Here is a 25,586-nt window from a genome sequence, read left to right as displayed (position 1 = left end):
TTGGAAACCCCGTGGGGCAGTTCTACTCTGTCCTATAGGTTCGCTATGAGTTGGAATTGACAGGACAGCAGTGGGTGTTACAAAAATTACAGGAAAGGGAAGGAGCTCTAGATGCAAAGGTAGAAAAATTCTCTAGGTCTCCCACTCCTTTCTAAAAGTTTAGGAAAACAAAATCTGCCCAAAAATGAGAAATAGAAATGGATGATGGTTAAATCTCAAACAAGGTTTTTATAAGAATAAAGAACAGGATAACATCTCTACAGATAAAGTCAGAAATGCATGCCCACCAAACAGATGGAAACTATAACCTAACATTTAAAAATAGTCTTTAAATGCTTAATAAAGTAATATAAGATATAATCAATATAAAAATAATTTTAAAAACTCAGAAATGAGGTGATACAACTAAGTAAATAAGTAGGAATAAAATAAAAGTAAATTCAGAAATGAAGACTAAACTAGTAAGGCCCCAAGAGAAAATAAACCCAACAGATTATGCCCAATAGGGGTGAACAGAAGGGAAAATGAATCTTAACCCTTAATTCACTCTACAAAGAAAAATAATTTCTAATTTAAATGTGTATTTAAATATGAAAAGCAAAGCTTCTAGAAGGTAACACAGGATAATATCTTCATGAACTTGGGTAGGAAGGCATGGACTACATTAAAATTAGGAGTCTGTGTGGCACAAGTGGTTTGCAATTGGCTAGTAACCCAAATGTTGGCAGTTTGAACCCACCCAGTGGCTCCCTGGAAGCAAGGCCTGGCAAACTGCTTCTGTAAAGATTGCAGTCAAGAAAACTCAGTGGAGCAGCTCTACTGTGTTACACATGGGGTCACCGTGAATCAGGGGCCGACTGCACAACAGATAACAACAGCAACAACATAAAAATTAAGACTTTTTGTTCATTAAAAGAGATCATTACAAGAATAAAAAGGCAGACCAGGGTGTATGAAAAGATATTTACATTATAAATATTGAACAAAGGATCTGTATGCAGAATATGTACAGAACTTTTGAAATCAATACAAGAAAGACAGACTCCTCAATAAGAAAAAAAAAGACAATTTACATGAAGAGGCATTTCATAAAATAGTATATGCCAGTGGATGCAAAATGAGACTGACCTGCATTTCCCAGAGTTTGCTAAGTTTCCTTCATTCTAAGATTTATAAATCAGCTCTACTCTGTAGAACATTTACTCAGCTGTGTTAGGCACTTTTTATTGATCCTTAAGGAAATGTAAATTAAAGTCACAATTAGTTAACACTACACACCCACAGGAATTGTTAAAATAAAAAATGCAGGCACCTCCCAGTGTTAAAGAACACATGGAACAACTAGAACCTTCATCGACCCTGCTTAGAGTATCTATTTGTAAAACCACTGGAAAAACTGGTTGACAATATGTACTAAAGTGGAATATGCATACAATTTAATGATCCAGCAATTTTACATGTTGGTATATATCCATCAGAAATGCATCATGCATTGAAAACTAGCCATCTACGAGACAGAATATATCAAGATTATAAATGATAGCCCCAAACTAGAAACAACCAGATGTCCATCAATAGTAGATTGGTTAAAAAAAGTATATGATGGAATAGTACTCAGCAATAAAGAGAAACAAACTATTGCTAAATGCAACAATGATAATAATAATAATAAAAAGAGGCTGGGCAAAATAGCCAGACACAAAGGTAAGTATATATATTGCTCTATTTCAAGATCAGAATATAATTCATGGTATTAGAAGTCAATAGTTTTAAGCTTAGGTAGAATGTGAATAGTGACAGGAACAGAATTACGAAGAGGAGGTATGTTCCTATGCATAGTTGGTAATGTTCTATTTATTGCGTTTGGTGGTGGTTACATGGATGTGTTCACTTTGTGAAATTCATCAGAGTATACACATATTATTTGTGTACTTTCATGTAAGTATGTTATTCATCAATTTGAAAGTGTAAAGATCAGGAATAGTAAAATATATCTCTATTTCTATCAGTATTTATATAGATTAAAATCTATATCTATAAAGTCACATACCAGGTATTTAGCACAATATACTAGCTAGAAGAAGTACATCAAAAATGTTTTTCTGTTGATCTTTTCCCTGTGAATAGCTGCACTTATTTATTTACTTGTTTATTTAAAATTAAATTCTTTCTCAATCTCTGATTATCTGTTGCTCTGTGTAGACTCGTGGATACTGATTTTCTAAAAACCAAATCCTCACAATTTGATTAGAATTCTATTATCAGCCCTCATTATAATTTAAGCATGTATTAGTAAGGCATCCATTAAGAAAGCTTTTAGATGAAAATTTCAAGGTGTTAATGGATCCCTCAGGGGCATTTGGAGTTCACTTTTCTTCTTTAGTTTCCATGAAGCTTTGATTGGATTCAACAAAGAGGCAACTATTTATATAAGTTGAGTTCCTGCTCTAACTGATTGAATTATATATATATATATATATATATATATATATATATATATATATATATATATTTAGTTAATATGCTCAAAATGAGATTGACCTATATTTTATAGAGTTTATGAAGTTTCCTTCTTTCTAAGATTTTTAAATCTGTTTTAATCTGTGGAATATTTCCTCAGGTGTGTTAAGTACTTTTTATTTTAGAAATAGCCAGTGAATCACATAATAGTCAGTAGCTTTAAGTAACCTTAGAAGCTGATTCTCTACCACAGACTTAGTATATAACTACGTGGAGATAGGCAATATCCCCTCTAGTACTGACACCACATTTAGGTAGTGTTAAAAGTGATATGGGCTCCAGAACTTAATGTCACATTTTTTTTCTGAGGTTACTTGAATATCATGCTTAAAAGGAAGGTTAATACTATATTCCCATCTCAGAAGTGAGAGAAATATTGAAACATTTTTTGATTGTTCATATTCAATAATGAATAAACACTTGCAGCATCCTTTTATAATCTGGATCTAGTGCCAGTTGCTGGGGTACCAAAATGAACAAATATTATCTACAAAATGAGTCTGGGAACTTCTAGGAATACAGTGGCATGAGCAGGTCCATGACCCAGTCCCACAACATGATCAACAAGAACTGTAAACTCAAACTCTGTAAGAACTCTGAAAAGAAGTGGAGGGGTGCAACAATTAAGTATATGCTCAAACAAGAAAAAAAGTGACATTTAAATGGCAGGAAAACTTTTTTTTCCCCATTGTCTCTCCCTTTCCCCTCCTGGTTCAGCAATGGTCACCACAGAGGCTTCAGCAGAGGTAGACTACTGTCCATGTTCTCAAAGACCAGTCCCAACCTCTGGCTCTAAATTGAGCAGGACATACTTTGCTGGCAGACTGGGCAGAACACTAGAAAGATAAATTTTTTTAAAAAAATAAAAGATTTGTGTCTCTTCTGATCTGCTTGGGGGCTGCCTGAAGTACTGATATCTGAGTTTGGCCCATTTCAGAGCTCACATGGGGTAGTGGAGGAAGCAGTGAGCAGTAACTGAACACTGTGACTGTCCTTAATTATCTGGGATTAACTGGTGAGACTGAAGTAGACAATTAATTCCTAAGAACAGAAGAGTGAGAATTTCTTCCAGAAATAAGAACTTTCAAAAGCTCTGTGTATAGCACAGAACTGAGAAAGTCACATGCATGCTCAGAGATAACACACTGAAATAGCTCAATGTCCTGGATTCAAAAAAAAATTGCAGGGCATACAAAGAAATTGAAAAAATGATAGCTCATTCAAAAGAACAACACGAAGGGAGATAAATTGTCTCTATGGAAGTCTGGATAATAAACAGACCAGAAAATTTGAAAACAACATATTAAACAAGCTCAAAGAACTAAAGAATCACACACACAAAGATCTAAAAGAAGTTACAAAAGCAATACATGAACACAATGAAAATATTAATGAAGAGATAGACACTATAAAAAGAAATCAAGTAGAATCACTGAAGCTTAAAAATACTATAAGTGAAATGATAAATTCAATGGTGAGTCTTAGCAGCAGATCTGAGCTGGCAGAAGAAATAATTAGTGAGCTAGAGGATGATTGAGTCTGAAGAGCTAAATGAAAAAAAGAATAAAAAATACTGAATAAAGACAAATGAGATTGTGGAACACCATAAATTGAATCAACACATGCATCCTGGAAATACCAGAAAGAGAAGAGAGAAATAAAGGGACTGAAAAAATATTTGAAGAAATAATGGCAGAAAATGTTCCAGATTTGATAAAGGATGTAAATCTACAAATCCAAGAAACTCAACCAACTCCAAGTAGGATAAACCCAAAGAGCCCCACACTGGGACACATTATAATCAAACTTTGAATACCAAATATAAAGAGAGAATCCTGAAAGTAGCAAGAGAGAAGCAAACTGCCACATACAAGGAATCCTCAATAAGAGTAAATGCCAATTTCTCCTCAGAAATCTTGGAGGCTAGAGGCAGTGGAATGATATATTTAAAATGTTGAAAGAAGAGAATTGACAATCAAGAATTCATTATCCAACAAAACTGTTTTCAAGATGAGAGTGAAATTAAGACCTTTCCAGATGAACAGAAGTTGAAGGAGTTTGTGACAGCAAGACCTGTCTTACAAGAAATACTAAGAGTTTTTCAAATAGAGCTGAGATGACACTAGTCATACATAAGAAAAATATAAAAAAGATCTCTGTTAGAGCTAATCTTGCAGACAAATATAAAGGTCCGTTTTATTTTATTTTTGGTTTGTTACTTTAGTAGTTATACCTTTCATGATTCAAAAAGAAAAATGCATAAAATATAATTTTTTGTTATAGAATACATAATGTATAAAGATGTAATCATGATAACAACTTAAGGGGGGGAAGAGTAGTGGTACAGAAATAAAGTTTTTGTCTATGACTGAAGCTAAATTGGCATCAACTTAAACTAGCTTGTATACATTTAAGATATTAAATGTAATTCTCTTGGGAACCACAAAGAAAATATTTTTAAAAATATACACAAAAGTAAAGGAAAAGGGAATCAAAACAGTTCACTACAAAAAAAAAAAAAACTAATACATAAGATGGCAGGATTGGATGAAATGGAATGAAGAAAGCATAAGACACAAAAATACATAACAAAATGGCAGAAGTAAGTCCTTTTCAGTAATTACCTTAAATTAAATGGATAAAAGGCTTCAATCAAAAGGCAACGAGTGGCAGAATCTATATCTACATACAGTCTACAAGCTACACACCTTAGACCCAAGACACAAATAGGTTGAAAGTGGAAGGAGAAAAAAAAAAAAATACTCCATTCAAATAACAATCACAAGAGAGCTGAAGTAGCTATGTTGATATCAGTCAAAATAGACTTCAATAAAAATCTATTATAAGAGACAAAGAAGGGAATTATATAATGATAAAAGAGTCCATTCATCAATAAGATACAGCAATTATATATGCACCTAACGTCAGAGCCTTAAAATATGTGAAGCAAACCCGACAGTACTGAAGGGATAAATAGACAGTCCATAATAGATGGAAACTTCAGTACACCACTTTCAATGCTAGACAGAACAACTATAAAGATTAATTAAAAAATAGAAGATTTGAACAGTCGGAATTGACAGCAGTGGGTTTTTTTTTTTTTTTTAATAAACTAACTGGTGGCATAGTGGTTAAGAGCTATGGCTGCTAACCAAAATTGGACAGTTCAAATCCACCAGGTGCTCCTTGGAAACCCAATGGGGCAGTTCTATTCTTTCCTGTAGGGTCACTATGAGTTGGAATCAACTAGATGCCAACTGGTTTTTGTTTTGGATAAACCAACTAGATCTCACAAGCATATATAGACTACCCCACCTAACAACAACACATTCCTCTGTAGTGCACTTAGATCCTTCTCCAGAATAGATCACATACTAGGTCACAAAACAAGCCTCAATAGATTAAAAAGATTTAAATCCTACAAAGTTCTCCTCTGACCAAAATGGAGTGAAATTAGAAATAATAACAGAAAAAAAAAAAAACTGGAAGATACACAAGTATGTGGATATTACATAACACAGTATTAAACAATCAATGGATCAAGGAAGAAAGCAAGAGAGAAATAAAAAAAATACTTAGGATCAGATGAAAATGAAAGCACAACGTACCAAATCTAACAAGATATGGCAAAACCAATATTCAGAGAAAAATCTACATCAGTAAATGCCTTCTAAAAATAAGAAATATCTCAAACAACAGCATAACTTTAAAACTTGAGGAACTAGAAAAAGAAGAGCAAACCAAATCCAAAACTACCAGAATGAAGGCGATAACAGAGATCAGAGAGAAAAGAAACAAAACAGAGAATAGAAAAAGAATAGAGAGAAACAACGAAACCAGAAGTTGGTTCTTTAAAAGATCAATAAAACTGATCAACTTTAAGCTAGACCGACAAAAAAGAAAAGATATATGCAAATAATTAAAATCAAATGTAAATGTGGGGACATTATAACTGGCCCTACAGAAATAAAAAGGAAAATAAGAGAAAATTGTGGACAAATTAGAGAACTTTTTAGAAATGGACAAATTCCTAGAAACACATAAACTATCTGCATTGACTCAAGAAAGAAAAAATCTCAACAGACCCATAACATGTGAAAAGATTGAATCAGTAATCCAAAAGCTTCCGACAACAATAAAAAAAAAAAAAACTAGGGAATTCTAATAGACATTTCAAGAATTGACACTAATCCTTCTCAAACTCTTGCAAAAAATAGGAAGGAACATTCCTAACTTAATCTGAGGCCAGCATTACTTTTACACCAAAGTCAGACCAAGACAACACAAGAATAGACTACAGACAGGTATCCCTACCATGGATTGAATTTTGTCCCCCCCCAAAATGTGTGTGTCAGTTGGGCTGGGCCAGGATCCTCGGTATTATGTGATTTTCCTACATGTTGTAAATCTTGCCTCTATGATGTTAATGAGGGAGGATGGGCGGCAGTTGTGTTAGTGAGGCAGGACTCAACCTATAGGATTAGACTGTGTCTTGAGGAAATCTCTTGAAATATAAAAGATAGAAGCAGACAGAGAAACAGGGAACCTCACACCACCTAGAAAGCAGTGCCGGGAACAGAGCACACCCTTTGTATCCAGGGTCCCTGCACAGAGAAGCTCCTGGTCTAGGGGACGATGGATGAGAAGGCTGACAGAGACAGAAAAAGTTCCCCTGAATCTGACACCCTGAATTTGGACTTTTAGCCTTCCTTACTGTGAGAAAATAAACTTCTCTTTTTTAAAGCCATCCACTTGTGGTATTTCTATTATAGCAGCACTAGATGACTAAGATAATTCCTTATGAATATAGATGCCAAAATCCTCATCAAAATACTAGGAAACCAAACCCAACACTATATTAAAAGATTATACACCGTAACCAAGTAGAATTTATTCTAGGAATACAAGGATGGTTCTACATCAGCAAATTAATCAATGCAATACACCACATTAATAGAACAAAGAAAAAGAAACACATGATCATCTCAATCAATGCACAAAAGGCATTTGAGAAAATATAAAACATTTAATGAAAAAACACCCAACAAACTTGGAACAGAAGGAAAATTCCTCAATATGATAAAGGGCATTCATGAAAAACCCACAGCTAACATTATGCTATGTGGAGGAAGATTGAAAGCTTTCCCCTTAAGATAATAAACAAGACAAGAATGCCCATAAAACGAATAATTTCTTTTACAAGAATCAGCACAAAACTGGTACCTATAAGGCAGGGATTAAAGACGTCCCACATGTCCAACTTTTCCAAGGTGCTGTACCACTCCATCGTCTCTAACATCAACTACTCCTTCTCCCCTCAGCACTCTCCCTCCTGTATTTGGGTTTCCTAATTCACTGCAACATCTCACAAAACTCACAAACCGTATAAAGGAAATGGCTCACATGGTTGTGGAGGCTGGCAAGCCCCAAGTTCATGGGTCAGACATAGACTTCTCCTTGGCCCTCAGTCTCTGCCCAAAGGCATTCAGCTTTCTTCCTCTGTGGGCCAGGAAGCCGACTGCGCTGTCTTCTGCAGGTATCTGCTGCGGATCTCTGCTGTGGGTCTCTGCTGCAGGTCTCTGCTGTGGGCCTCTCCTTTTTTGGTGGTGGGCTCTCCTCTCTGTTCTGGAATTGGCTCTCTTTTAAGGCAAAACTGAACAATCCCCTCAGTAGGCCACAATTAACTTATTTGCACAGCCCTGCCCAATCACCTGGGTTGGAGTCACAAGACCATGGCTAGAAAGGGCACACACAAAAGTGATTAATTGCTCCGCACCCACTCTCATCGTTGCTATTAAATACTATACTGGAAGTCCTAGCCAGGGAAATTAGTCAAGAAAAAGACAGAAAAGGTATCCAAATTGGGAAGGCATATTTAAAACTATCCCTTTTTACAGATGGAATGATCCTTTTGTTGTTGTTGTTAGATGTCTTCAACTCAGCTCTGACTCGTAGTGACAATATGTATAACGGAATGAAACATTGCTCAGTCCTGAGTGACTCTCAGAATAGTAGGTATGTCTGAGCTCATTGTTGCAGCCACCATGTCAGTCCATCTCTTGAGGGTCTTCCTCTTTCATCCTCTACCTTACCAAGCATGATGTCCTTCTCCAGGGACTGGACCCTCCTGATAACAAGTCCAAAGTAAACGAGAAAATGTCTTGCTATCCTCCCTTCTAAGGAGCACTCTGGCTGTACTTCATTCAATTTTCTTCACCAACACCATAATTCAAGTTTGTCAATTCTTTGGCCTTCCTTTTTCATCGTCCATTTTTCCCATGCATATGAGGAGGCTGAAAATACCATGGCTTGGGTCAGGCACACCTTAGTCCTTAAAGTGACATCTTTGCTTTTTAAGATTTTAAAGAGGTATCTTGCAGCAGATTTGCCTAATGCAATACATTGTTTGATCACTTGACTGCTGCTTCCATGAGCATTGATTGTTGGTCCAAGTAAAATGAAATCCTTGAGAACTTCAATATTTTTTCCGTTTTTCATGATGTTGTTTATTGGTCCAGTTGTGAGGACTTTTTTTTTTTCTTTGTGTTAAGGTGTAATTAATACATACTGAAGGCTGTAGTCTTTGACCTTCATCAGTAAGTGCTTCAAGTCATCTTCACTTTCAGCAAGTAATATTGTATCATCTGCGTACCACAGGTTGTTACTGAGCTTTCCTCCAATCCTGATGCCACTTTCTTCTTCATATAGTCCTGATTCTCAGATTATTTTCTCGGCATACAAATTGAAAAAGTATGGTGAAAGAATACAATCCTGACACACATTTTTTCTGATTTTAAACCACGCAGCATCCCCTTGTTCTATACAAATGCCTGCCTCTTGATCTATGTACAATTAAGTGTTCTGGAATTTTCATTCTTCACAATTTCATCCACATAGTCAAATGCCTTTGAGTAGTCAATAAAACACAGGTAGACATCTTTCCAGTATTCTCTGCTTTTAGCCAAGATCCAGCTGACATTGGCAATGATATCCCTCATTCTATGTCCTCTTCTGAATCTGGCTTGAATCTCTAGCAGTAAACATTTTTGAATTATCTTCAGGAAAATTTTACTTGGGTATGATATTAATGATATTGCTTGACAATTTTCACATTTCATTGGATCACTTTTCTTTAGAATGGGCACAAATATGGATCTCTTCCAGTCAGTTTGTCAGCTAGTTGTCTTCCAAATTTTTTGGCACAGGCAAATGGGTGCTTCCAGCTTTGAATCTGTTTTTGAAACATCTCAGTTGGTATTCCTTCAATTTCTGGAGACTTTATTTTTTCCAATGCCTTCAGTGTAGCTGGGACTTCTTACTTCAGTATCGTCAGTTCTTGATCATATGCTACCCCCGGAAATGCTTGAACATTAACCAATTCTTTTTGGTATAGTTACTCTGTGCATTCCTTCCATCTTCCCTTGATGCTTCCTGTGTCATTGAATTTTTTTTTTTGCTCATAGAATCCTTCAGTATTGCAACTCAAGAATTAATTTTTTTTTCTTCAGCTAATTTTCCTTCTAAAGTTACTAGAGCTAATAAATCCATTCATCAAAGTTGCATGTACAAGGTCAACACAATAGAACCAGCTGGGTTTCTATACACAAGCAATGAGCAATCTTAAAAGGAAGTTAAGGAAATTTAAAATAGCATCCGAAAGAATAGAATACCTAGGAATAAATTTAACCAGGTATATGAAAACTTGAACACTCATTCAATTGCTGGTAGGTGTGTAAATGGGGTAACTGCTGTGAAAACAATTTAGCCATTCATCAAAAGGATAAACAGAATTACCATATGCCCCAGCAATTACACTCCTAGGTATATGCCCAAAAGACCTGAAAGCAGGGACTCAGACAGATACTTGTATGTTAATGTTTATTGCAGCACTATTCACAATAGCCAAAAGGTGGAAACAATTTAAGTGTCCATCAACAGATAAATAAGTAAACAAAGTGTGGTAAATACATGCAATGGAATATTTTTCAGTCATAAAAATAATTGAAGTTCTGATACATGCTACAACATGGGTGAATTTTGAAGACATTATCTGAGTGAAAAAGAGTCGCGAAAGGACAAATATTTTATGAGCACGCTTATATGAAATACCTAAAATAAGCAAATGCATAGAGACCAGGGTTTATTAGTGGTTACCAAGGGCAAGTGGAAGGAGGAAAGAGGGAGCCATTTCTTAATGGGTACTGAGAGTCTGTTAAGGGCAATGAAAGAAATGGAAATGGATAGTGGTGATTGCACAGCATTTTGAATATAATTAATTTCACTGAACTGTATATGAAAAAATGGTTGAAATGGCAAATATTTTGTTATATGTATATATATTTACCACGATAAATTTTTTTTTAATTAGTTCATAATCCTACAGAAAAGGCAAACAAACCTTCAATTAAAGTTCCAAAGAGTGAAGTTTACCACTCTACTATGGATAGTTCAGTCACTGACTTAGTATAGCTTGATATGCCCAAACATATCAGCAACACACATTTTCCCACCTTTTTCCAAAGTGGAGAGGGAGGAATGGTCGCCTATGCTACTGGCCTTTTGTGTGCCCCTGGCAGCTTGGTAATTTGCCCAGACTGAACCATGGACCATATGCTGTTCCCTCAGAGCCGCTGGCACAAATTGTCTTCTAAAAGTAATCCAACCAACTTCTATGGGATGCTTCTATATACCAGGCATTGTGTTAGATAAGTGTAAGGGAGTATGTGTATGTGTGCATACGTGTATGTGTGTTTATACCAGAGCTACTTATTAACTCTAATAATTTAATGTCAATCTCTCTGGATTTTCTAGGCTCACAATCATGTTTGGAAATTTTATTTTTTTCTTTTCCATCTTTATGTATTTCATTTCTTCTTGTCATATTATTGCACTGGCTAGATGCTCAAATACAATGTTGAATAGAAGAAATAAAAGCAGGTTTTCAATAATTCACTATAAATATGGTATTTACTTTTAGGTTTTTAATCTACAATAATAGCAATTTCATATGGTTCAGCATAATAGATACAATTTATAACATTAAGACTGTTCCCTTCAGGGAGACGGAGCCAACATGGCAGTATAGACAGAAGGACTATGCCATTCTCTACAGCAAAGACTCGAAAAACTAAGTAAAACAGGTACAAATGTCAGTCCTGGCACCCTAAGCATCAAATGAAGGAATAAAGAACTCAATCAAGCACGGGATAGAGTAAGAAACTGACAGAGAAGACAGAACAAGGAAAGCTATGAAGTGAAGGTACCCTATCAGCTAACACAGCACAGATTCACCGTCCTGGACCTCAGCCACCAAGTACTGTGGACAGTGAGTATGGGAAGGCAACTTCACGGAGCTCCCAATAGGAGACAGAACACCCAATAACCATGAATACTCACTTTCCACCCCCGACCCTTCTTCCCTCTACGTGGCTTCCACCACTTTCCAACATGCTATGGTTGCTCAGCCAGAGAGACACCAGCCAGCTCACTGCCACCAGATTCACCACACCCCCACTGGCCACCTCCTACAGTGCTCTTTTTGTTTTGTTTTTTTTGGCTTTTTTTTGTTTGTTTCTTCTTTCTCACATTATTCCTTTCCTTTCTCCCACCCATATAGCACCATGTGCCATCTCCACCCCTTATTGACTGGCTGTGCCGCACTGCTTGGCTAGAGAGCCACCCACACACAGCCTCCCCAGGTTTACACCACCCCACTGGGAGGCTCCCTCAGTGCCATTTTTTTCCTTGTTTTTTTCATCTCTCTCTTCCTTCCTTCCTTTCATTTCTCCTGCCCACCTACCCACCTGTGCCATCCCCACTCCTTCTTGATGGACTGTGCCACACTGCTCAGTTACAGAGCCACCAACACATGGTCCTTCCGGGTCCACACCACCCCACTGGCAAGTTCCCTCAGTGTCATTTTTTTTTTTCACTTTCTTTTCTCTGTCTCCCTGCCTTCCTTTCCTTTCTCCTGCCCACCTAACTGCCTGTGCTGTCCCCAACCCTTCTTTTTTCTTTAATAATTTTTATTGAGCTTTAAGTGAACGTTTACAAATCAAGTCAGTCTGTCACATATAAGCTTATATACACCTTACTCCATACTCACACTTACTCTCCCCCTAATGAGTCAGCGCTCCCTTGTTTCAGTCTCTCTTTTCGTGACAATTTTGCCAGTTTCTAACCCTCTCTACCCTCCTATCTCCCCTCCAGACAGGAGATGCCAACACAGTCTCAAGTGTCCACCTGATACAAATAGCTCACTCTTTGTCAGCATCTCTCTCCTACCCATAGTCCAGTCCCTTCCATGTCTGATGAGTTGTCTTCGGGAATGGTTCCTGTCCTGGGCCAACAGAAGGTTTGGGGACCATGACCGCTGGGATTCCTCTAGTCTCAGTCAGATCATTAAGTATGGTCTTTTTATGAGAATTTGGGGTCTGCATCCCACTGATCTCCTGCTCCCTCAGGGGTTCTCCGTTGTGCTCTCTGTCAGGGCAGTCATCGGTTGTGGCCAGGCACCATCTAGTTCTTCTGGTCTCAGGACGATGTAAGTCTCTGGTTCATGTGGCCCTTTCTGTCTCTTGGGTTCATAGTTATCGTGTGCCCTTGGTGTTCTTCATTCTCCTTTGATCCAGGTGGGTTGAGACCAATTGATGCATCTTAGATGGCCGCTTGTTAGCATTTAAGACCCCAGACGCCACATTTCAAAGTGGGATGCAGAATATTTTCGTAATAGAATTATTTTGCCAATTGACTTAGAAGTCCCCTTAAGCCATAGTCCCTAAACACCCGCCCTTGCTCCGCTGACCTTTGAAGCATTCATTTCATCCCAGAAACTTCTTTGCTTTTGGTCCAGTCCAGGTGAGCTGACCTTCTGTGTATTGAGTATTGTCCTTCCCTTCACCTAAAGTAGTTCTTACCTACTAATAATGAGTAAATAATCCTCTCTCACCCTCCCTCCCTCCCCCCCCATAACCACAAAAGTATGTGTTCTTCTCAGTTTATACTATTTCTCAAGGTCTTATAATAGTGGTCTTATACAATATTTGTCCCTTTGCCTCTGACTAATTTTGTTCAGCATAATGCCTTCCAGGTTCCTCCATTTTATGAAATGTTTCACAGATTCGTCACTGTTCTTTATCGATGCGTAGTATTCCATTGTGTGAATATACCACAATTTATTTAACCATTCATCCGTTGAGGGTCACCTTGGTTGCTTCCAGCTTTTTGCTATTGTAAACAGAGCTGCAATAAACATGGGTGTGCATATATCTGTTTGTGTGAAGGCTCTTGTATCTCTAGGGTATATTCCGAGGAGTGGGATTTCTGGGTTGTATGGTAGTTCTATTTCTAACTGTTTAAGAAAACGCCAGATAGATTTCCAAAGTGGTTGTACCATTTTACATTCCCACCAGCAGTGTATAAGAGTTCCAATCTCTCCGCAGCCTCTCTAACATTTATTATTTTGTGTTTTTTGGATTAATGCCAGCCTTGTTGGAGTGAGATGGAATCTCATCGTACTTTTAATTTGCATTTCTCTAATGGCTAATGATCCGAGAGCATTTTCTCATGTATCTGTTGGCTGCCTGAATATCTTCTTTAGTGAAATGTGTGTTCATATCCTTTGCCCACTTCTTGATTGGGTTGTTTGTCTTTTTGTGGTTGAGCTTTGACAGAATCATGTAGATTTTAGAGATCAGGCGCTGGTCGGAGATGTCGTAGCTGAAAATTCTTTCCCAGTCTGTAGGTGGTCTTTTTACTCTTTTGGTGAAGTCTTTAGATGAGCATAGGTGTTTGATTTTTAGGAGCTCCCAGTTATCTGGTTTCTCTTCATCATTTTTGGTAAAGTTTTGTATTCTGTTTATGCCTTGTATTAGGGCTCCTAACTTTGTCCCTATTTTTTCTTGCATGATCTTTATTGTTTTAGTCTTTATGTTTAGGTCTTTGATCCACTTGGAGTTAGTTTTTGTGCATGGTGTAAGGTATGTGTCCTGTTTCATTTTTTTGCAAATGGATATCCAGTTATGCCAGCACCATTTGTTAAAAAGACTATCTTTTCCCCAATTAACTGACACTGGGCCTTTGTCAAATATCAGCTGCTCATATGTGGATGGATTTATATCTGGGTTCTCAATTCTGTTCCATTGGTCTATGTGCCTGTTGTTGTACCAGTATCAGGCTGTTTTGACTACTGTGGCTGTATAATAGGTTCTAAAATCAGGTAGAGTGAGGCCTCCACTTTCTTCTTCTTTTTCAGTAATGCTTTACTTATCTGGGGCTTCTTTCCCTTCCATATGAAGTTGGTGATTTGTTTCTCCATCACATTAAAAAATATCATTGGAATTTGGATCAGAAGTGCTTTGTATGTATAGATGGCTTTTGGTAGAATAGACATTTTTACTATGTTAAGTCTTCCTATCCATGAGCAAGGTATGTTTTTCCGCTTATGTAGGTCCTTTTTAGTTTCTTGCACTAGTACTTTGTAGTTTTCTTTGTATAGGTCTTTTACATCTTTGGTAAGATTTATTCCTAGGTATTTTATCTTCTTGGGGGCTACTGTGAATGGTATTGATTTGGTGATTTCCTCTTCGATGTTCTTTTTGTTGATGTAGAGGAATCCAAGTGATTTTTGTATGTTTCTCTTATAACCTGAGACTCTGCTAAACTCTTCTATTAGTTTCAGTAGTTTTCTGGAGGATTCCTTAGGGTTTTCTGTGTATAAGATCCTGTCATCTGCAAATAGAGATAATTTTACTTCCTCCTTGCCAATCCGGATGCCCTTTATTTGTTTGTCTAGCCTAATTGCCTTGGCTAGGACCTCTAGCACAATGTTGAATAAGAGCGGTGATAAAGGGCATCCTTATCTGGTTCCCGTTCTCAAGGGAAATGCTCCCAGGCTCTCTCCATTTAGAGTGATTTTGGCTGTTGGCTTTGTATAGATGCCCTTTATTATGTTGAGGAATTTTCCTTCAATTCCTATTTTGGTGAGAGTTTTTATCATGAATGGGTGTTGGACTTTGTCAAATGCCTTTTCTGCATCAATTGATAAGATCATGTGGTTTTTGCTTTTGCTTTATTTATATGGTGGATTACATTAATGGTTTTTCTAATATTAAACCAGCCTTGCATACCTGGTATAAATCCCACTTGGTCCTGGTGGATTAATTTTTTGATATGTTGTTGAATTCTGTTGGCTAGAATTTTGTTGAGGATTTTTGCATCTATGTTCATGAGGGATATAGGTCTGTAATTTTCTTTTTTTGTGATGTCTTTACCTGGTTTTGGTATCAGGGAGATGGTGGCTTCATAGAATGAGTTAGGTAGTATTCCGTCATTTTCTGTGCTTTGAAATACCTTTAGTAGTAGTGGTGTTAACTCTTCTCTGAAAGTTTGGTAGAACTCTGCAGTAAAGCTGTCCGGGCCAGGGCTTTTTTCTGTTGGGAGTTTTTTGATTACCGTTTCAATCTCTTTTTTTATTGTGGGTCTATTTAGTTGTTCTACTTCTGATTGTGTTAGTTAAGGTAGGTAGTGTTTTTCTAGGAATTCTTCCATTTCTTCTAGGTTTGCAAATTTGTTAGAGTACAATTTTTCATACTAATCTGATATGATTCTTTTAACTTCAGTTTGGTCTGTGGTGATGTGGCCCATCTCGTTTCTTATTCGGGTTATTTGTTTCCTTTCCTGTATTGCTTTAGTCAGTCTAGCCAATGGTTTATCGGTTTTGTTAATTTTTTCAAAGAACCAGCTTTTGGCTTTGTTGATTCTTTCAATTGTTTTTCTATTCTCTAATTCATTTAGTTCAGCTCTAATTTTTATTATTTGTTTTCTTCTGGTGCCTGATGGATTCTTTTGTTGCTCACTTTCTATTTGTTCAAGTTGTAGGGACAGTTCTCTGATTTTCGCTCTTTCTTCTTTTTGTATGTGTGCATTTATCGATATAAATTGACCTCTGAGCACTGCTTTTGCTGTGTCCCAGAGGTTTTGATAGGAAGTATTTTCATTCTTATTGCATTCTATGAATTTCTTTATTCCCTCCTTAATGTCTTCTATAGCCCAGTCTTTTTTGAGCAGGGTATTGTTCAGTTTCCAAGTATTTGATTTCTTTTCCCTAATTTTTCTGTTATTGATTTCCACTTTTATGGCCTTGTGGTCTGAGAAGATGCTTTGTAATATTTCGATTTTTTGGATTCTGCAAAGGTTTGTTTTATGACCTAATATGTGGTCTATTTTAGAGAATGTTCCATGTGCCCTAGAAAAAAAGTATGCTTTGCAGCAGTTGGGTGGAGAGTTCTGTATAAGTCTATGAGGTCAAGTTGGTTGATTGTAGCAATTAGGTCTTCTGTGTCTCTATTGAGCTTCTTACTGGAAGTCCTGTCCTTCTCCGAAAGTGGTGTGTTGAAGTCTCCTACTATAATTGTGGAGGTGTCTATCTCACTTTTCAGTTCTGTTAAAGTGTGTTTTATGTATCTTGCAGCCCTGTAATTGGGTGCATAAATATTTAATATGGTTGTATCTTCCTGGTCAATTGTCCCTTTAATCATTATATAGCGTCCTTCTTTATCCTTGTGGTGGATTTAACTTTAAAGTCTATTTTGTCAGAAATTAATATTGCTACTCCTGCTCTTTTTTGCTTGTTGTTTGCTTGATATATTTTTTCCATCCTTTGAGTTTTAGTTTGTTTGTGTCTCTAAGTCTAAGGTGTGTCTCTTGTAGGCGGCATATAGACGGATCGTGTTTCTTTATCCAGTCTGAGACTCTCTGTCTCTTTATTGGTGCATTTAGTCCATTTACATTCAGTGTAATTATAGTTAAGTATGTGTTAAAGCTCTCATTTTGATGCCTTTTTATGTGTGTTGTTGACAATTTCATTTTTCCACTTCCTTTTTTGTGCTGAGATGTTTTTCTTTGTAAATTGTGTGTTCCTCATTTTCATAGTATTTGACTTTATGTTTGCTGAGTTATTATGTTTTTCTTGGTTTTTATTTTGAGTTATGGAGTTGTTACACCTCTTTGTGGTTACCTTAATATTTACCTCTATTTTTCTAAGTAAAAACCTAACTTGTATTGTCCTATATCGCCTTGTTTCCCTCTCCATATGGCAGTTCTATGCCACCCGTATTTAGTCCCTCTTTTTAATTATTGTGATCTTTTACATGTTGACTTCAATGATTCCCTGTTTTGAACATTTTTTTCTTTTTAAAATTAATCTTAATTTGTTTTTCTGATTTCCCTATTTGAGTTGATCTCAGGATGTTCTGTTCTGTGACCTTGGGTTGTGCTGGTATCTGATATTATTGGTTTTCTGACCAAAGAATTTCCTTTAGTATTTCTTATAGCTTTGGTTTGGTTTTTGCAAATTCTCTAAGCTTATGTTTATCTGTAAATGTTTTAATTTTACCTTCGTATTTGAGAGTTTTGCTGGATATATGATCCTTGGCTGGCAGTTTTTCTCCTTCAGTGCTCTATATATGTCATCCCATTGCCTTCTTCACTGCATGGTTTCTGCTGAGTAGTCTGAACTTATTCTTATTGATTCTCCTTTGTAGGAGACCTTTCTTTTATCCCTGGCTGCTTTTAAAATTTTCTCTTTATCTTTGGTTTTGGCAAGTTTGATGATAATGTCTCTTGGTGATTTTCTTTTTGGATCAATCTTAAATGGGGTTTGATGAGCATCTTGGGTAGATATCATGTCGTCTTTCATGATGTCAGGGAAGTTTTCTGCCAACAGATCTTCAACTATTCTCTCTGTATTTTCTGTTATCCCTCCCTGTTCTGGGACTCCAATCACATGCAAGTTATTCCTCTTGATAGAGTCCCACATGATTCTTAGGGCTTCTCCATTTTTTTTAATTCTTTTATCTGATTTTTTTTCAGCTATATTGGTATCAATTCCCTGGTCCTCCAGATCCCCCACCCTGCATTCCAATTGCTCAAGTCTGCTCCTCTAACTTCCTATTGTGTTGTCTAATTCTGTAATTTTATTGTTAATCTTTTGGATTTCTGAATGCTCTCTCTCTATGGATTCTTGCAACTTATTAATTTTTCCGCTATGTTCTTGAATAATCTTTCTGAGTTATTCAACTGCTTTATCAGTGTGTTCCTTGGCTTTTTCTGTCGATTGCCTTATTTCACTTCTGAGGTCATCCCTGATGTCTTAAAGCATTCTGTAAATTAGTTTTTTATATTCTGCATCTGGCAATTCCAGGATTGTATCTTCATTTGGGAAAGATTTTGATTCTTAGGTTTGGGGAGTTGTAGAAGCAATCATGGTCTGCTTCTTTATGTGGTTTGATATCGACTGCTGTCTCTGAGCCATCACTAAGATATTGTAGTGATTTATTCTATATTTGCTCACTGAGTCTTATCTTGTTTTCTTTCAATATACGTAGATGGGCTACTAGATTGTGCTGTCTTGATTGTTGTAGCCCTTGAACCACTTATGTCCTATTACCAGCTGGTTTGGGCTGTTACCAGATATATAAACCTAATAGTCCATTCACTATTCTTGAGTAGAATCTGATATTGGGTCATCAAGTGTGTGGTGCAGACTGTCACCTATCCACCTAGAGAAGTAGTGGTGATAGTTGTGTGCACCAGATTCTAGTAGCAGCAGGGTTTCACACTCCAGAGGGGGCAGGATGCTGACAGACTTCCCCCAGTGCCAGTGAGGTAGGTGTGTCTCTATTCCTAAAGCACTTTGGTGGGTGGGCTCTGCAGCTGTACCTTAGGTCCCCAATGCAAGTACCTCTACAGATTGGTAGGTGTCACCCTCCTTAGACCCCTAAGGCGGGAGGCTAGGTGGTCTGCGGGTAGCTTCAGCCCTCAGTTCCCTGATGTGGGTCAGTGAGGGCTCTGTTGAATACGCAGAGATATCAAACCTGGGAAACTTGTCTTTCCAGTAATCTGCTAAAACAGTTACAGTCAGATCCCTTTCAGAATTGCCGTTGCAGTATAATAGCCACCTTGTTCTCTGTAGGAATGAAAGCCCAAGACTGTAGATCACATATGTTTGGCTGGAGCTGGTTCTGTGTTTTCAGTCCAATTAGGGAAGGATTTTTAGTCCCTGGGTTTTTTTGTAGCTGCTTCTCTCAGGCCAGGAGAATGGGTTAGGAAAAGACCAAAAAAAAAAAAAAAAAAAAGGAAAGAAAAACTGCAGAGCACTTCACTCTCTGGCTCAGGAAATTCCAATGTTAATGAAGCCGCCTGGGAAGGGGAGGGGAGGGTTCCGATAAATAGGAGAGAGTAGCACCCCAGAATATAGACAAAGTTACTTATCTTGCTTGGGATGACTGTTTTATCTGAGATTCCCGAGGGATGTGTCGACTGTGTGCGCTGGCTGGGTAGAGATTGCCCCCAAGGGTCAGGCCTGCGTCCCGTGCTTGCACTGTCTCAGAAGCCATGGTCAGTTCCTCCGCTCCCAGTCCAAAGCCTGGTACCAAGGTTCCCCGGCTGGGATGCCGCACTCCAGGATCCAAAACCAGTCTCTGCCTCCCTGTGACTTCTCCTCCTGTCAGCCATGTTGCTGCGCTGCCTGCGTGCACTGGCTGGGCTCCCCCCAAGGTCACTTTTGGGGGCTAGGGCTGCATCCGGTGTTTGCGCCAGCTCAGGATGCCGTGCTCAGCTCCCCTGTGCCCAGTCCAAAGCCCGGCACCAAGGTTTCCTGACTGAGATGCTGGCTCCAGGCTCCAAAAACAGTTGCTGCTTCCACTTCTCCAAAAACAGTGGTTGTTCGTTCTCAGTCTCTGTCACTCAGGTCAACTCTTTAGATCTGTGTTTGATGGTCAGGGTTCGTAGATTGTCATGTATGTGATCGATTCACTTGTTTTTCCGAGTCTTTGTTGCAGGAGGGATCCAAGGTAGCTTCTACCTAGTCAGCCATCTTGGCCCCACTGTGACTCTATCCCCAATCCTTCTTGAAGGGATGTGCCATTCCACTTCTCTAGAAAGCCAATCACACATGGCCTCCCCAGGCCCATGCCACCCCAACTGGCAGGCTCCTTCAGCGTGTTTTTTCTTTTAATCTTCTTCTCTTTGTTTTTGGTTTCTTTTTTGTTGTTGTTGTTGTTTCTTCTTTCTCTCTGCCTTCCTTCCTTTCTTTCCTCCACTCACCTAGTCCCATGAGCCACCCCCCCTTCTCGGACTGTGCTGTAACGCTGACTAGAGAGCCTGTGGCACATGGTGTCCCCAGGTCTGTGCCACCCCCACAGACTCCCTCAGGACCATATTTTTATTTTCCTTTATCTTTCCCCTTTTACCTTTTTCTTTTCCCTCCAATCTAGGCCCTGCACTGCCTCCACCCTTTCTTGATGGGCTATGCCATGCTGCTCAGTAAGAGAGACATCAGCTCGCTGCCACCCCAATTCCACTCCACCCCAACAGCCAGCTCCCCTAGAGCCGTATTTATTTATTTACTTCTTGTTGTTGTTTTCTTTTACTTTTTTCTTCTCTCTCCTTCTCTTCCTTCCTTTCCTTTACCCTGCCCACCACACCCCTTCTCAACAGGCCAAGCCACACTGCTTGGCTAGAGAGTCACTGGCACATGGCCTTGCTGGGTCTGCCCCACCCCCACCCACCAAATCCTGCTGCAAAACCAAAACCAAAACCAAAATAAACTCATTGCTGTTGAGTTGATTCTGACTCATAGTGACCCTATAGGACAGAGTAAAGCTGCCCCATAGGGTTTCCAAGGAGTGCCTGGTGGATTTGAACTGCTGACCTTTTGATTAGCAGCTGTTGCTCTCAACCACTATGCCACCAGGTTTTCCAATCCTACTGCACCACCATTTTATTCACTTTTTCTTCCTTCCTTCATTGTTTCTTTCATTCTTTTTTCCTTCTGTTTCTCTCTCTTATTCTCCCCTTTTTCTCACCCACTTAGTTCCACACATCACAACCTTTCCCTTCCCTCCTGCCTATCTGCACTGTGCACCAAGTGCTACACCCTCAAGCAGCACAAACAAGTGCCGCTGGACCCCACCCTGCACTGCCACCTGGCCCCACCCCATCAGCAACATTATGTGCCACAAATGACTCACCCGTACCCCCACCTCCTGGAACTGCCCTGCTGCACCATATCTGAGTGACTGGCCCTGTCCACCTGGACAAGGTGGTGAGAAGTATCCTGTCCACAGATGAGCAAGCAATGAAGCATGCCCAGCCTAGCAAAATAAAACACCAGATGACTTTTTGGTAGAAAAAAAGGCACTGGAACTACCTGATAGGGAATTCAAAACTCTAATATTCAGGGCTCTCCAAGGGATGAAGGCAAATGCAGACAAAAATAAGGAAAAAATGGACAAAATCATGGAAAATACAGACAAATTCAGAGAAAACACAGACAAAGCCATTGAAGAATTCAGGAAAATAATACAGGAAAAATATGTCAAAATGAACAAACAACTAGAAACCACACAAAAACAGCAATTAAAAATCCAAAAGATAAACAAGATTTCAGAAATGGACAGTGCAATAGAAGATTTTAGAAGCAACTTTGAAACAATGGAAGTCAGGATCAGTGAAATTGAAGACAAATCCTTGGATACCAGTATGTTTGAGGAAAAACCAGAGAAAAGAATGAAGAAAAATGAAGACACCCTGAGAATGATGTGAGATACTATCAAAAGCAAAAATTGCATGTGATCAGAGTTCCAGAACAGGGGGAGAAAATGGAAAACACAGAGAGGATCATTGAAGATGGGCTAACAGAAAACTTCCCAAATATCATAAAGATGAAAAGTTGACCATTCGAGATGCTTGAAAAACCTCATGTAAGGTAGACCCCAAAAGTAAATTGCCAAGACATATCAAAATCACACTTACCAAAACCAAAGACAAAGAAAGAATCCTGAGAAGAGCTTTGAGAAAAACAAAAAGTCACATACAAAGGGGAAACAATAAGACCAAACTCTGATTACTCAGCAGATACCATGGAGGCAAGAAGAAAATGGGATGACTTATATAAAACCTTGAAAGAAAAAAAAAATTGCCAACCAAGAATAATATATCCTGCAAAACTCTCACTCAGATATGATGGTGAAATTAGGACATTTCCAGAGAAACAGAAATTAAGGGAATATGTAAAAACCAAACTAAACTTACAAGAATTATTAAAGAGAGACTTTTAGTAAGAGAACCAAAAACATCAGGCAACAACCTGAATCTAGGACACAGGGCAACATCAGCCAGACATCAACCTAGATAATGAACTGTCAAGGATAAAACAAAACTAAAAGATTTATAACAGGGAACCAGAGAGGTCAACTTGTAAATGACAACCACATTAGAACAATAAAAGAGGGAATAAATGGTGTAGGTATAGGATTTTCAAATGGGGAGGAAGTCAAGGCAATATCAGGTAATGGTTTAATGTTAGGAAGATAGTGGTAAATTTCAAGGTAATGATCAAGAAGGTTAACAAACCTAGTCATCAAAATAAAGAAGAAAAACATAAAGTCTTAGGAATGCAAGATTTACCAAAATGAAAGAAATAGAAAAAAAATCCACAAACAAAAAGAATTCAACGCAGATGAGTAAGAAGGACAAAGAAAACATCAGCACCAGAAGAAAGCACTACAAAATGACAGCAATAAACTCGCACCTATCCATAATCACACTGAACACAAATGCCTTAATAGCACCCATAAAGGGGCAGAGATGACAAAATGGATTTAAAAAAAAAGGATCCGTAAATATGCTGTCCACAAGAGACACACCTTAGAAACAAAGACATAAATATGTTAAAAATCAAAGAATGGAGAAAAAAAAAAATCCAGCAAACAGCAACCAAAAAAAAGCAGATGTGGCAATGCTAATCTCAGACAAAATAGACTTTAAAACAAAACCCACCATAAAAGACAAGGAAGAACATTATATAATGATTAAAAAGGAACAATCTACCATGAGGTTATAACCATAATTAATATCTATTCACCCAATGACAGGGCTTCAAAATACATAAAGCACTCTTACAGCACTGAAAAGAGAAATATACAGTTTCACAATAATAGTAGGAGGCTTCAACACCCACTTGGTAAACGACACAAGATCTCAAAATAAGCTCAAGAAAGATACGAAAGACCTAAAGGCCACAATCAAACAATTTGACCTTATAGACATATGTAGAACACTCCACGCAACAGCAGCAAAGTACACATTCTTTTCCATCACACATAGAACAGTCTCTAGAATAGACCATATCTGAAGCCACAAAGCAACCCTCAACAATATCCAAAACACCAAGAAAATACAAAGCATCTTCTCTGATCATAACGCCATAAAAGTAGAAATTAATAACAGGAAGAACAAGGGGAAAAAAAAGTATACATGGAAACTGAATAAGACCTTGCTTAAAAACCACTGGGTGATAGAAGAAATCAAAGATGGAATAAAAAAATTCCTAGGATTAAATGAGAATGAAAGCATAATCTACCAAAACCTTTGGGACACAACAAAGGCAATGCTCAGAGGTCAAAATAGAAGAGCACATCAAAAAAGAAGAGATGAAATCAAAACATTAGCTACACAACTTGCACAAATAGAGAACAGCAAAAGAACCTTACAGCCACCAGAAGAAAGAAAATGATAAAGATCAGAGCAGAAATAAATGAAATAGGTGGATGGACTTACTTCTGAGGTCAGGCAGAAGAAGCCTCGGATAAGTAAAGCACTATTGCAGAAGAAGAATAAAGTACGGAGGACTTGCACTACCTGACCTCGGAACCTACTATACAGCCACGGTAGTCAAAACAGCTTGGTATAGGGACACCAACAGACACACTGACCAATGGAACAGAATTGAGACCCAGATGTAAATCCACCCACCTATGGTCACCTGATCTTCAACAAAGACCATTATTATAAAATCTCATGAAAAGGTTTACACACAGAAAGAAACAATCTTTGATGGTTACGAGGAACAGGCAAGGCAGGGAGGGAAAAACACTAACTAGACATAGGTAAGTGTTAACTTTGGTGAAAGGTAGGACAGTACACAATACTGGGGAAGCCAGCACTACTTGACCAAGGCAAGGTCATGGAAGCTCCATAGACACTTCCAAACTCCCTGAAAGTCTGAATTACATGGCTGATTGCTGAGGACCATGGTCTCGAGGGGCATCTAGCTTAATTGGCATAACATAGTTTATAAAGAAAATGTTCTACCTCCTACTTGGGTGAGTAGCATCTGGGATCTTAAAAGCTTGTGAGTGGCCATCTAAATTACTCCACTGGTCCCACCACATCTGGAGCAAGGGAGAATGAAGAATACCAAAGACACAAGGGAAAGATTAGTTCAAAGGACTAATGGACCACATCTACCATAGCCTCCACCAGACTGAGTCCAGCACAGCTGAATGGTGCCCAGCTACCAACCCTGACTCCTCTGACAGGGATCACAATAGAAGGTCCCAGACAGAGATGGAGAAAAATGCAGAACAAAATTCTAATTCACAAAAAAAGACCAGACTTACTGATCTGACAGAGACTGAAGAAACCCCCAGCTTATGGCCCCTGGGTACCCTTTTAACTCAGTACTGAAGTCCCTCATGAGGTTCACCCTTCAGCCAAAGATTAGATAGGCCCATAAAATAAAATAAGACTAAATGGACACCCCTGCCAAGGGGTAAGGATGAGATGGCAGGAGAGGACAGGAAAGCTGGAAATGGGGAACCCAAGGTCAGGAGCAGGACAGTGTTGACATGTCGTGGGGTTGGCAACCAATGTCACAAAACAATATGTGTATTAATTGTTTAATGAGAAATTAATTTGCTCTGTAAACCATCTAAAGCACAATAAAAAAAAATATTGTGTTTGAAACAAGGGAGGAGAAATTTTAGGAGAGCATGAGCAGCTGTCTTCAAATTACCTTACTCATTTATTCAACTAAAACATATGGCATGTAGAAAGACTTCTGCTACGAGGGATACAAATAGATAGCACACAAAGAAGGGTATAAGTCAAATTAAATGGCAGCTCTGTAAGGGGACTGCCGCTTTTCTGGCTTGGTTCATGGAACTGACAGAATCTTTATGCAATACAATAGTAACAAACTGAGATGTCTGTAGGAGGCTGGT

The sequence above is a fragment of the Loxodonta africana genome, chromosome 15 (assembly GCF_030014295.1).
Source record: "Loxodonta africana isolate mLoxAfr1 chromosome 15, mLoxAfr1.hap2, whole genome shotgun sequence".
In the NCBI taxonomy this organism is placed as follows: Eukaryota; Metazoa; Chordata; class Mammalia; order Proboscidea; family Elephantidae; genus Loxodonta; species Loxodonta africana.
This window is presented reverse-complemented; position numbering follows the sequence as displayed.